The sequence below is a fragment of the Manis javanica genome, chromosome 3, assembly GCF_040802235.1.
Source record: "Manis javanica isolate MJ-LG chromosome 3, MJ_LKY, whole genome shotgun sequence".
Taxonomy (NCBI): domain Eukaryota; kingdom Metazoa; phylum Chordata; class Mammalia; order Pholidota; family Manidae; genus Manis; species Manis javanica.
The window spans coordinates 156,532,854-156,546,843 of NC_133158.1; the positions used below are offsets into that span (position 1 = coordinate 156,532,854).

Consider the following 13,990-nt stretch of genomic DNA (forward strand, 5'->3'; position numbering starts at 1 on the left):
GATCTTCTCATGAACCATATAATACACTTATTTATTTAGTTTTATGTCTGTTCATCTCCTCTAAAATATAAACTCCATGAAGGCAACTATTCCTGTTCATTTTATTCTATGTTAAATTCCCAGTGAATTCAACTAATATTTATTAAATGGAGAAATAAATATATATAATATTAGATACATTTTGAGAAACATGTATATGTCTTTAAATTTCCAAACCAAATTTAGCTCTAGATAGTGAGTAGGGAGAGAGTAAAAGGGATCATGAGTGGTATGAGTGGAAAAGGTTTTGAAAGTGGTACTTTATGCTATATATACTTACATAGCATATATATATATATATATATATACTTTATGATATTTTATGATAAATGGTACTTTATCCTTATAAATAGCTTCAAGTTTTTAAGTGTGATATAGTCATTAATTTTTTAATATGATGGGAGATTATTTAATAATAACATAATGCATCACAAGTACATACTAAATAGTCCCTATCTCCTGCACCTGAACTCCAGCTATAGCTGATTGTACTAGGGGATATATCTCCCAGGAATTGGGAACTGTGTCACTGAGAGACAAAGTCAATCAGAAAACTATGAGAAATAGGACTATAGGCCACATGGATTTGAGACCAATGTCAAGCAATGCCAAATGTAAAAATGAATTTTTGGAGAGAGAAATAAACCACAAGTAAGCAAAGTAAGCTCTTGTGAAAAGGGAAGTAGGAGACTAGCTGGAGCAGATGCTACAGACAGAGATGTATATGGCCTCCTACTTTTCAGTGCCATCCACATGCAGAAACTAGTCCTATTTCCTGTCCATGTTCCTTTCAATAAACACACTTTAGCATGAATTACTTTAAATAGAATTCAATTCCCATAATGTTAGAATTTTGATTTAAATACTTAATATCTTTCCTACTATATAAACTAAGACAATATCCCAACATTTGAGGAAATTATAAAATATAAGAAAATATGCCCCTGCCTTTAATTAAAAAGAATAAGAAGGCTAAGACCAACGTTGATTTTTGCCTTTGCAGGATTGTTCAAATCAATATTAATTTGCATACCCTCATTACTTAATTTTAAGTCTCATTGTTATTAAAGCTATTTTTAATAGTTATTCAGTAAGAGCTCTTTAATTCTGTCATACATTCCCATCAATTAAAACAGCTTTTTTCAGCCTGAATATCCCAGACATTTGGTGAGGAGAGTTGAATGTAATTTGCTACTACTAATAAAGGACATAAATTTATTAACTGTTTTCCTTTCTTCTAAACTTGAACAACTGTAGTTCCTTGCATTCCCAAATACATTCATCAGTGAGAGAGAAAGTGGTGGGGTTGCAGGTAGATCCACAGGAGTCACACATTATCCTCAGAATGTTTTACTATGTCCCAACCCATAATTTGAAATATCCACACTGTGAGCCTCATATTGCCACCTTCCTATTATACAAGTCATTTATTCAGAAAGGGATTCTGTGGCCTTGTGAGCAATGGTATGTACCCAAAAAGTATCTATCACATGTTCCATCTCATTTCCTCTTAACTCATTTATTATTATCCAATGCTTTTCTTGTGTGTGTGTTTTGTTTTGTTTTTTTGGTCTTTAGAATATAGTTCTATTAGAGCTGAAACCTAAGATGCCTGTTTTTGTTGATCAGCATTTCCCTAGCACCTTAGAATATGTTGTACCTGGCACAAAACAGGCACTCAGCAAATACTTACCGTGAAGAATAAATGAATGGTGTCATTAGCATGCCACGCTGGTCACACCCCAGAGCGTTTTCCATTTCCTTAGCCAGAATCCCCTACCCCTTGTTCTTCTCATGGCTGGTTCCTTCACATCATTTAGGTCTCAGCTCAAATGTCAGCTTGTCAAAAGGCCACTGATTACACTAGCCTCTTCACCCTTCAAGGCCCTTTCTATCCCATAATGCTGTTTTACTTTAAGCACAGCACTCATGACTATCTGAAGTTCCCTTTTATATATATTCTTTCCATGTTCATTATTATCTGTCCCCAAACTGGAATGTGAGCTCCATGAAGAACTTTGACTTGTTTATCACTGCATCTCCAGAACCTAGCAAAGGGACTGGCACTTAGAAGGCACTCAATAAATGTGGGGTTGAAAATTGCAATTATACAGCCACACATGATATCACTGTTCTTCAGTACTGGGATGCAGACAGCAGACTAAATTGCTATATGTGCAAGTAATTTTTGGATAATTAAAATTTGCACAGAATATAGATTAAGATACTGACAAGTTATATTTTCAGATATATGTAGAATCCTGATTGGTTGCAAGTGGCTTATCAGTAGCTTGTTCAACTTTGGCTATCCTTGCTTATTAGTTGCCAAAAGAAAATCTTTCTATCTTTCCTCATATACACTGAAAAATGAGATCGTAAAGGAGACTTAGTTGCAATGAAACCACAACTAACACATGTGGTAAATGTGTGCCTTTCTTCAATGTATCTGTGTATGCAAACAGGCAGAATTCCTAAAAGTAGAATGCTTCCAAATCTTAAAACCTCCTTCCCATGCTAACATCACCAAACAGAATTAAGTCCCATTTTATAACAATCTCAGATCTAAAGGGGGAGGATGGTTTTTCTCCTCTGAGCCCCCAAAATCACAGTAACAACCGCACTGAGTCACTGATTGCTGAATTTGGCCATAAGAGGCAGACTGGAACTATCAAATCTGGAGACATTCACCACTAAGACAATTCTTAGAGGCCTGCAGTCCTCTCCCTGCACAACCATTCCCAGCCAGTCTACAGGCACCTGTTAAAGTTGCCTTACTCTTCACCTTTTAGAAATCTTCTCTGATCAATATCAGTCAACCTTTAGGACAGTCAGACAACAAATATTTATTGACCCTCTATTATGTAGCTGGCACAGTTTATGCAGTGGAAATATATCAGTAAGCAAAACAGATAAAAATGCTTTACATTTTAACTGCCTCATATTTAAAGACAGATAAATATAGAAAGAACAAATAGCAGATGTTTGATAGAGATGAATACCCAGAGTCATAAATACATTCACAGATAGAATGGTCTGTGCATAAGCACGTAGTTATCTTGTATCTCCCAGGGAACTCAGAATTATATAACACTGAAGATCATATTTGGGATTTGAATCAGGTATGTTGCTAACCAATTGTTTTCCTGTAGCACTATGTGTGCATGTTATCCTCATGGGCGTCTCTTGAGGTGAAAATGCGTTCTTCATTTCCATTGTACTATGTTCAGGGGGCAAGTTATACAATGCCTCCAAATAGACTATGAGTTCATTAACTGAGTTTTTGTTAAATAATACATTGCATTTACAAGGTGTTTTTTAACTTTTTAAAAGTTACTTTCAGGCACATTGTTATTACTAATACCATGCACATTTTCTTACTCTAATTCTAGATCAAGAAGAGGACAGTGAATTGTAGTAAGGGGAATGGTGCTAACACAAGTAGTACTTTTGAAACAACCAGCCTTGTTTGCTAAGAACCTATCCATTTGTTGGTGGCAGTGGTATTTGTGGTTTGTTTTTGTGAAACTCTATGAAAGTCCAGACTCTAGAAAGCACAATCATCAGGCAGTTTAAAATCACAGCAATGGCTGTGTGAGTCCAAGGGCACAGTGTAAGTCGTTAGCCAATGATTTTTAAACTTCACCTGTTAAAACGCAGATTCCATTGTCAACACCCTACCCCAGATTCTGATTCATTAGACCTGAAGCACAGCCAAGGCATATGAATTTTTATATATCCCAGACAATTCTGATACAAGTCCTCTGAGAAATACTGGTCCAGCGATAGCTTATCCAACTGCAAATATTAGACTGGGGATGGTCAGTCAGTTCAGTGAATGGCTCCCACAGCTTGGCATCTTCAGTATGGTTTGTTGCCAGAGGTCTGTTGCAGCAGGTATAACACAGGGATAAACAAAGCCATAATTTATGCATGTTATCAGAAGAACTCCGCTGCTGAAGATTTATAGACCAGGATCTAGCCCCAGAGAGAAAAGAACTAGAGTGCTTCTGATGTCCTGGTTTCATGGTGCTGTCTAGGGCTGGCTTGTATCCTACGGGAGGTTTGTATCCCAGGCAGAAAATTTGAGCATAGCCAGTATGTGGAAGAAAACTAGGACAGAATTCCAACCTGTGGGTGGGACAGATTGGGAGGAAGATGACTTTGCCACTTTGAAAGTTTTATTTGTTCCCATCCTTAATATTCCAGAGCTGGTTAGAGATGGGAAGGGGCAACATAAACTAAAACCAAAGGCTCACTATGAAAACCTAAGTCTGAAATCTTGATTCAATTACAAGTTGCATAATGAATTACAGCTGAGAATGCTGATGTGTTTTCTACCTCCAGCAGGAATGTCCCAGAAATGAAGTCTGAAGGGCAGATGCATTATAGAAGAAGAAACAGTGAGGCAGGAGTAAACTTCAAGAGTTGATGTCTCCTACCAGAAAAGTGGATGGCCCAACATCAAGCAATAGTTATAACCTCATTTTAAAATCTATTGCTATCAATGTTTTCCCCACATCCTGACAGAGGTTCTATCATAATCAATGCACAAAACAACTACAACTAGGGTGTTCCAACTAGGTCTTTCCAGAGATGTCAGAAAAACTAGATGGCAAACATTCAAGGAACTGCAAGTTTAAATTATTGAGCAACATTTTTGCTTACAAGATGGTAGGAATTGAGATATATATATAGAGAGAGAGGTATCTGGAAAAATATTAGCATTTATTTAAACCAGAGGGAGCATTTTTAAACATGTGAAAACTGTAGTAGAGAGAGAGGTTCATTGGGTTTTCCAAGTATACACATAGGCAGTCCAAGGTGAAATGAACTTCTACCATTTTTGTTTTAAAGTCCAAACATTTTGATTCTGCCTTTTGACTTCTCTGCTGAAAGATTCATGTATAGATAGACACTTTCATGGAATCTTTTTTCTGACTTCTAATCTTTTTCAATTTACCATTCTACTTTAAAATTTTTAAATATATACATAAACAGAAAATATTATCATGAATATTTTCATGTCATCCATAAATAGCTTGGCATAGATCTCTAAAGGATCAGTATTTTTTAAAAATCTTAACCACTACCTATGATTTCATATAATTTAATGAGATAAGGAAACATTACACTTAAATCACAGTGGATGAATTTCTATTTCTCATATTATGGATAAGTTGGGGACTATCTTATGTGGTACAAAGCTGAAATTCGATGAGTTTAAGTGATAGTTTTTCAAGTACTATGCTTTTTCCATATTGGTACAAGTTCATATGATTTTTTTTTCATAAAGGAATTCCCACTCATCACATTTTCCCAAACTCAGAAACTTTTAAGTGAACTATTTTGATTCCATTAAAACTTCTAGACTCTGGGAGTTATGAGATTTCCCACTTGAAGCTTTCGTTCTTCATTGATTATGATCATAATTGACTGAATTATTTTTCCTCTTGAGAACTACAGAGCTCCTTGATTTTGGTCGCTAACAAAGTCTCTGGCACTAGAAGCAAAACTGTTAAAAGAATAGAGAACAGCAACCCAAAAGCTCAAACCAGGCAGTGTTCGAAACATACACACACACTCACAAACATAAACACACACACATTTCCTTGAAAAAGCCACTCAGCATATTAGCAAACATTAACTATATATAGTTAAATAACAAATATTTACATGTTAAATAATATGATATCTAGGATGTGCTTCAAAATAATCGTGGATAGAAATCGTGGATAGAAATATAGATGAAACTAAATGAGCTATGAGTTGAAAATGTTGAAACTGGGTGACTCAGATTTATTATGTTATTCTCTCTACTTTTGTATATATTTGAAATTGTTCAGAATGAAACTTTTTATAAAGAGGATACGAATCACATGAAAATGACAAAACAAAGTCCTCCAATACACTTTGCAACACCTCCCTCCTGAATCTACTCACCCAACTAACTAATCAGAATAGTCTGGGTTGCACCACTTTCCAACTGACCGAGTGAATAGGAACAAAAGAGAAAAGACAAGACTTTGGAAAATATATCATCTGACCAGTTATTTCTACTTCTTTGATTAGTTACAGATAAGACCTACACAGAGTTTTTGAAGAACTCAAATGCAATCTTTTTCAAAAAACATGAATTACTCCTTGGTTTCATGGGGTGACTATAAAATGTTGTAAGGTGGACATAAAATTTCCTGGAAAATACTACCAGGGAATCAAGTCAGCCTCAGAGGTAAAGGAAAAAAGGCTTAATATTTTAGAACAGATTGAAATTCATGAAAAAGTTAATTTGCTGACACTTTTATAGTAAATATTTTAAAAACTGAATACAAATGAACCATAATAAAAATAAACAAACAAAAAAGCTTTATTTGCTACTGACAAGGGAATCTGTGTTTAGATCAAACAAAGAATAGAAGAGAGAAAAATCCTGCACAATTCTGCAAAGTATAAATGTCCCGGTGACCAGTCAGTGTCCTCTTTTCAAATGTTTACCTGGAGTCGTCAGAACTTGCTTAGTCTGCTTAGTCTGACCCACTTCAATCATAAAAATGGATTGCCTGGTTGCTGGAAAGCTCTGGAAAGCATTCACAGAACTTAAGCCCATCCATGGGAGCCCAGGCTAGCTGGCTACAGATAGGCAGTCGGACAAAACTGCCCCGAACAGACAAAGACCTGGCCAGCATTCAGGCAGCAAGCTCCCAGCACCATTACCACCACCCTGAGAAAGGTCTTTTGAGAATTTCATACTGCCTTAAGTTCCAGAGCAAGGGACAAGAGGAAGGAGATGAGGGCAAGAGAAAAGGAGAAAAGGAGAGCATAAAGGAGAGAGAAGGAAAGGTTTGTGACATGATATTTTGTTCTGATCTTCTAAATCATCAAGTGACAGCCAATATCTTCTGAAGAGAATCAGAGTTAAACATCCCCCTAAGTAAAGTTTTGTTTATGACTCTCTTAGGACAAATATCATATTTACCTTATATTTTATTTAACTGCATATGTGTCTCCTGTTATATTCCTCGAGGGAAGAAAGCATTTGGAATTTATTTTTGAAGTGCCATAGTTTCTATAACAATGACCATATTTATCTTTACTGTGTATTGGGTTAATTATTTAATCAAGTAATTGGTCCAGCTAAATGCAGTCAGTTGATAGGTAAGTAATAAGCAACAGCTGCAGAACCTGTATATTGAATAACATACTCAATATATTTAGCTCTTCACACTGATTCAGCAATGAGAGTAGGCAGGAAAATTGTGTTTTCTTCTTATTTTTGTTACTTTTACATAGTGGGATTTGTATAGCCTTCAGTGAATTAATACACATTATAGCAAATACATATATTAAATCTATTTGCCTGTGACCAAAACATTTGAGCAGTTCATACTTCTCAAATGTATGCCCCTAAACAACTGAATGTAACAGTGGTCTGTCTCCTAAGCACTCTCTGCCCCACTTTATGAAAATATTCTTTGTAATTCACACAAACAAGACACTAGAAATGTATTTTACTTCCTTTTCAAACTAAGAAAGTAAGAAAGATAGATTTCCTGTATCCTCCCATTTCACAGAACACATATTTCTGAAACAGGACTCTCAGAAAAGAAAAACCTTAACAATGAGGTTTTACGATAGGAATTGCTAGTCAGTTGAATTTCTAACTAAATCAGTCAAGTAAATTTTTTCCACCAATAAAATTTTGCCTTTAAAAGTTTTTTTTTTTTAATCCATGAACAAGAGTAAGTGAAATCATTGCTTTGAGAACTATAAGAAAATTTGGTAAGCATCTTGTCTAGGGCACTGATTTCACAAGTGGAAAAACTAAGAGCTAAGGGGATCAACTGACTTTATCAGGTCAGCAAGTAAAATCAGGACTGAGGCAGCACCAAAAATCACATAACCCCCATGGAATATTGCCTAAATTGTACAAATCACTTATTTGAAGAAATACACATAATGACCTTGAAAGTTGGCCCTTCAGTTCAGTTATTGCCTTAAATCTGTAAATACTTTTTGATTCAGGAACTGTAATAATATTAGCTGACTTATTTAATCTAATAAATATCCTGGGTTTCTCTCAGCCACAGTGTTATATACATAGTCTGGAATATATCTTAGGTCCATAAATTTCAGCCTGTTGTACCAAAAATAGAGCCCTCTGGAAAGATTTATAGTATATAAAAGTAGTAGTTTGTAAAACAGAAAAACAGCACTGAAGTTGTTGAATGCTGATTAACTCCTCAACTCCAAATATTTTTTATTCCAGCTAACACACATTTCTGGAATTCTAAATAAAAGTCTAAGTACTCTAAGCCATAAAAATAGGTAATAAGGAGAAAACACTTTGGGACCCTAGACCTTTGTTAGTTTTAATTTATCCTAAATGAGGTTCCTTTTCATTTTTCTTTTTGCATGCAGGCTCTAATACTTCAAACAATTCCTGGAAATTTTTATTGGTGTTTGTTTATGGAATTTTGTACATTTATTAATGTGACCTTTCGAGCTTTTTAAAATTCACCTTCATAAAGATTTTAATACTACAAATATATGTATATTTACATAATGAGCTCCATTTTTACTCATATTTCACAAAATAACTATTGTACACTTCTAAAGAATCAGTGAATATTTGTTTCATGTTTACCATATTATTATTGGCAAAAAAATTACTAATTTTGGAATAAAATGGTCACATCACAGTTCTCAATCAAAAGCTGCTTACAGGGTTCTCAAGGTTCCAAAGAAAAATTGATGTTTAGCATGTTGTTTTTCTGTCTGTGAAACACTACACAAATTACCTACAGTCTAATGTATTTTTCAGGATATTTCTACCTATAATAGATACATCTAGAGAGGCTTTTTAATTCTGACCCTGTGGGTACAGACAAATACATTTGAAATTCATATGTATGACATAAGATAATTTATTTTTAAGGGCTGCTATCTACTGATTAATTCCACTGAAACATGTGAATTTAATTTTTATATCTCAAGATCTTCCAAATGGCTAATTCAGCTAGGGAATTTCAGGGAAAACATTTATGATAAATAAGATAATATTCAAGACATTTGAAAATATGGAATATTGATCCCACTTTTATAAAAAATTATCTTAATTTGGGTGGGTTTTTAGTTTAATTCTAATTCCACTTTGTTCTTTTTGCAGAAAATCACTCCACCATCACCTGTGGAATTCCCTCATATATGGAAGGATTTTTTTTTCCTTTTGCAGGGAAAAGCCCAAAAGAGAATTTGTCTCATAATGACCCTGCTGTGCCCTGTGTTTACTCTGCAGTGACCCTCAGAGAAAGGATTATAAAAATGTATTAGAACTAGAACCAAGAACTGGTATGATATTGAATAAGTTATTGCTGCTTAAAAGTCTAATATAAGTTAGATATTATACATTTAGTTGTTTTTTTTTTAAAAAAACTGCTTTTGGTGTTACTAAGGAAAGGTTTCCTTTCAGATACCCAATTGCACTGTTCATTTATCTTGGCCCTATTGGTGTACATGGATTTTTCCCCGCTTCTTTTTACTCAAAACAATAATAATATCAGGCCTCGGGAAAAGGACCTGACCAGAGGGAAAAGTGATATGAACACCCCAGATTCAGCCTTAGGAAGCAATGCCCACCCCCATAAACACACCCTTGGTTGATGGAGATGATGAAGCTCCTCAAGCTTGAATCTACAGGGAAGTTGCAGCATAGCAATTCCCACAGCAACAATAATGGGCGCTTCCTCCAAGAATCCCCCAAACCAGGTACAAAGTGAGGAGCCCAAACCTCCAAAAGTATGGACACAGGGGCAGACCTGGATGCAGGAGGATGCGAAATTAGTAACTATGCTTTAAGAAACCAAATCACTGTTTTTCATTCCATTTCTTCTCTTTTCCCTCTCACCACTCCAAATAGAGACAAATGATGATGATGATTAGATGATGATAGATAGATAGATAGATAGATAGATAGATAGATAGATAGATAGATAGATAGATAGATAGATAGATAGATAGATAGCTTGAGCTTTTTTTGCAACATTTCGTGCCAGATAATTAATGATGCCGAGTCAGGTGTCTTGCGGCCCGGGCTGGGATTAGGGCCCCCGGGAGCCCCTGACGTCAGCTGCCTCGCTGCCTGCGTCAAGTCCCTAACAGTCCCCTGGCGGCCTAGGTCTGAGCTGTGGGGGCTGCGGGGAGGGAGCCTGGGGCAAGACTGGATGAAACCCCAAAAGGGGCGAAAGGGGCTTCCGCTACATCTGTCAGAAAGTCCTGTCTAAGAACGGCAACGTTCACGGTTCCTGGGCACTCGCCGTCACCCCACACTGGCAACCGCACCTCAAGTCCCAAACCTGGGCGTAGGCTTCCGGGGTTCAGCAAGGGTGGGGTTTCAAGAGAAGAGGGCCAAAGAAACTCAGGGCAAGTCTTCAGGCGGCAAGAGCCTCCTTCCTTCCATCCTTATAAGAATCAACGTTACATCTACTGAATGACATTGATACAACGTTTCTACCTTAACTTGGCACAACTTGGAAGGTATTGATCCCGGGGGAGTTTCTCGCCGGCTCAAAAGTCGCTGGTGATCGCAACTCAGGGGAGGAGGGCGCTGAGACCTGCCACTGGGGGAAAATGAACTCGATCTCGCTGCTAAAATGACCACAATCTGTCCTCTCTCCTTCCCCTCCCAACCTTTTCCTTCTTACCCTACTCTCCTCTTCACCTTAGACCAGCTATTGGAAATCTCCGAGCCTGGGGCGTTTTCAAGATTATGGAAAGGTGTTATTTTTCCAAAGGAAATTAGGACTTCTGTCGTCCCGAAAGTGTTCAGCCCGTGCGGGGTGCCTTTGTCCTAAGGGTCGGGGACCCGAGTTTAGCTGGCCATCGGTCTGTGAGTTGGCCGGAGTGTACAGAATTGGTTCTGAAACAAATGCTGTTGCTCTTGTGGGCCCTGTCTGGATTTCTTCAATGTAGGCTCTTGGAGAATGACTTCTTTGCCGTAGAATCATTTTTCACCATAGTAGGTGCCTTTCTCGTTTAATTTTCCATCTTTTCATCTACACTCAGAGGACAGAGGACAAGGAGGAAGAGACTCCCTGAGGAAAGATATGAGACCGAAAATGGCTTCGAATACGTTTTCGCCTGGAATAATTTCGGGTCCCCGGAACCGCCCCAGCAAAATCCCGCGGAGAAAGTCGACCCTCAGATGCAAAAAACTGTCACTGTCTCTAAGATCCTTTCCCCAGAACAGCAGCCTAAGGAAGTCGGCGTTGGAGGGCTGCGGGGCGCAGAGCAAGGACACGATTTCGCTTAGTTCTCCGCCCCCTTCCACCCTAAGAGTGACTGGGAACTCCAACAGGAGAGAGTATCTCCCCCTCTCCGATTGAGAACAGCGCACTCTGTTATTCTGGGAAAAAGAAAAAAAGCATTTTCTGGCGGGGTGGCGGGGAGCGGGGAGCTTTTTTAAAGTTAGAGTTTTACGTCAACTTAAATAAAATGATACGGTTCCAGAGTCAGTAAAAAATATTGCGCGAGCCGCCGCACCTTCCAAGTAGCCTCCACCCCCGGGCCGCAGCGAAGTCCCCAGCTCCAGCCCCATTCGTGAAGCCGGGGAGATGAGGGCTCAGCCACCACGCGCCAGGCCGTGGTCCTTGTGGCCAGCCTGCCTTCCCTTTTCTGCGCTCCAAAGTATGGAGACAAATCGAACCAAATTAAATAGAGATGCATCAACTTAAAAGCGGCTTTAAAATCTGTGACTCTTGCCTCAGTATATGCCCCATTGCCTGGCGGTTATAAATTGTCACACTCGAGTATCATCAGAGAGTAAAACACACACACACACACACACACACACACACACACACACACACATATAAATTATTACCATAACTGTGACATTGCCTTCACACAGTTGTCTAGTATTAGGTTTAAACACAACAGAATTCATTACAACAAAATGATTAGCCCTATTTATAAGCATTGCCTCAAAGTGGCGACTTAAGAGGATTTCAGGAATTACTCAGAGAAGGTTTTTGGTTTTATTTTGTTTGTTTTTTAAGGAGCTAGGAATGTGCATTTTACCCGGTGTCCTTTGCTGCCCATTACAGGCAGCGATCGGCCCTCCTGACACTTGGTTAAGCCTCAGGACTTAAAAAGATCATTTCCTCGTACACTAATTTGAGCGAAATCTGAATTCAGAGTGTGGGTTTACACGGCCAGCTCGAATGTCTAATGTATCAAATCCTCGTTAACGAACAGCCCGCTCCATGGCCGTGTCAGCCAAAGGTCAGCCCCGTGCAACAGGGCAACTCGGTTCAAACGCTCCTCCAGCGCCCTGCCTCCCCCTTCCCCCCCAAAAAAATCCATCTTTCACATTACAATAATAAAGTCAATGAGAAATGCCAAGGTTGTTATTTTTTCTTTCCTTCTTTCTTCACATTAGTGACATGTAAACGAGGTGTCCTTAAGGCAACTACTGGGAAATTAAGGTGGGTTTTTTTTTCCAGTGCGAAGGGAATGGAGTTCGTGGACAAGGACAACGTCGAAATGTCCTCAAGAGACACTTATATTTAAGAAGCTGTGACTCTTAGGACTATCTTCACTTTAAATAGTAATAATAATCATAACAAAAATGACAGGAACTTCACAGCATTCAAATGTAAACCATTTGTAAACTTTGTTGGGCTTAGAAACTGCTTAGGGATTAGAAACTGCTTAGAAGAAGAGACAGTTCGCCTCCCTCACTCTCCCCCCACCCCCCAAAAAAAACCCACACACATAAACACACATACACACACATTAGAGACGATCGGAACGCTTATTCTTAAAAGGTAGCTTGGATGTCCACAGAGACAAAGAGGATCCAGGAAAGCAAGACTGGGCCATTTTAATTCCTGCCTCACTGGAGAACCCCGCGACATTTTTGACTACCTTGGGGTCCTCGGCGGCGTTCACAGACACTAGCCTCAGAGGCGGGATTGGCGCCGGGGCTCCGCATCAGCCGGAGTTCTCAGCGCGCGCCTAGGGGCAAGCACGCGCACGGAGTCGCTGGACAAGTCCGCTGGGAAGGTGGCGGGGCGGGGTGGAGGAAGGACGCGACTTACCAGGTCTGGGGTCTAGATTTCTGGCAAAGTTGGCAGCAGACAGAGGCCGGGAACATAGAGTCAGTCCTACTGGAGACAGGCAATTTGGGCAGGGACTAAGGCGCGAATGGGGGGAAGGGAAGCGTCTGTCTGGTTTGGGGTCCCTCTTCCCTTGGCTCCGGCCTGCGCCATCACTCCCACCACCCCCCCAACGCCGTCGCCTCCACAGACTAAACTCGGCCAGGCGGGGGGAGGCCCCACAGTCCGCCTTGTCGCCATCAGGCCAGAGCCTCCGGGCCTCTGGGGCTCTGGCGCGGACACCGGGGGGCACAGGGAAGTGGGGGTGGGGAAGGGGTGTCCCGGACCACTCTGGCCGCGGATAGGGCAACCGTATAGCTGGAGCGGATGCTGGCGGCCAGGCTGAGCAGCGGGGCAAGTCAGCCCTGCAGGGCCGCTGGCTTGCAGACCCCGGCCCGCTCCCGCCTCCGCCCCTCCCTTCCCCCAAGTCCCTTGCCAAATGAAAAGGGTTCTTTGGGCCTTGGCCTTTAGGGGAAGAAGGCTGGAACCCACGCTGGGTTTGAGCTTTCTGCTCAGAACAAGCCCTACACGAGTCTTCATCGTTAGCACAAGCAGTGGAGTTTATATCTCCACCCCACCCCCCTACCAACATATTTAAACACAAAAGAACCCAAATCGTCAAGGGGTTTCCTGTAGCGTGGGCCTTGTGGCTCGGGTTCGGTGGATCGAGGGGATTTGGAGCCCCTGACTAAACACGGGGCGCTTTGGCCTCCCAGGACCTCAGGCAAGAGAGCCCTGGTACTCAGGCCCCTTTCCGCAGGAGTTGACGGCCTTCTGCCAGGCCTCCGGGGGTCCAGTCC

General features: G+C 40.0%; 1 long non-coding RNA gene across 2 annotated transcripts in view; it reads right to left on the bottom strand.

The window, feature by feature from the left end:
* The window catches only part of LOC140848221 (uncharacterized), a 133,412-nt gene extending 120,021 nt beyond the window's left edge, over positions 1-13,391 (bottom strand). The window contains exon 1 of one of the 2 annotated variants that reach the window (XR_012128782.1): positions 13,134-13,391. This is a non-coding gene — a long non-coding RNA (uncharacterized lncRNA). Of the gene's footprint in view, positions 1-12,960; positions 13,062-13,133 lie in introns of those variants that run through there. The other variant, XR_012128783.1, reaches the window with a different exon arrangement.
* Positions 13,392-13,990: the final 599 nt, after the last annotated feature.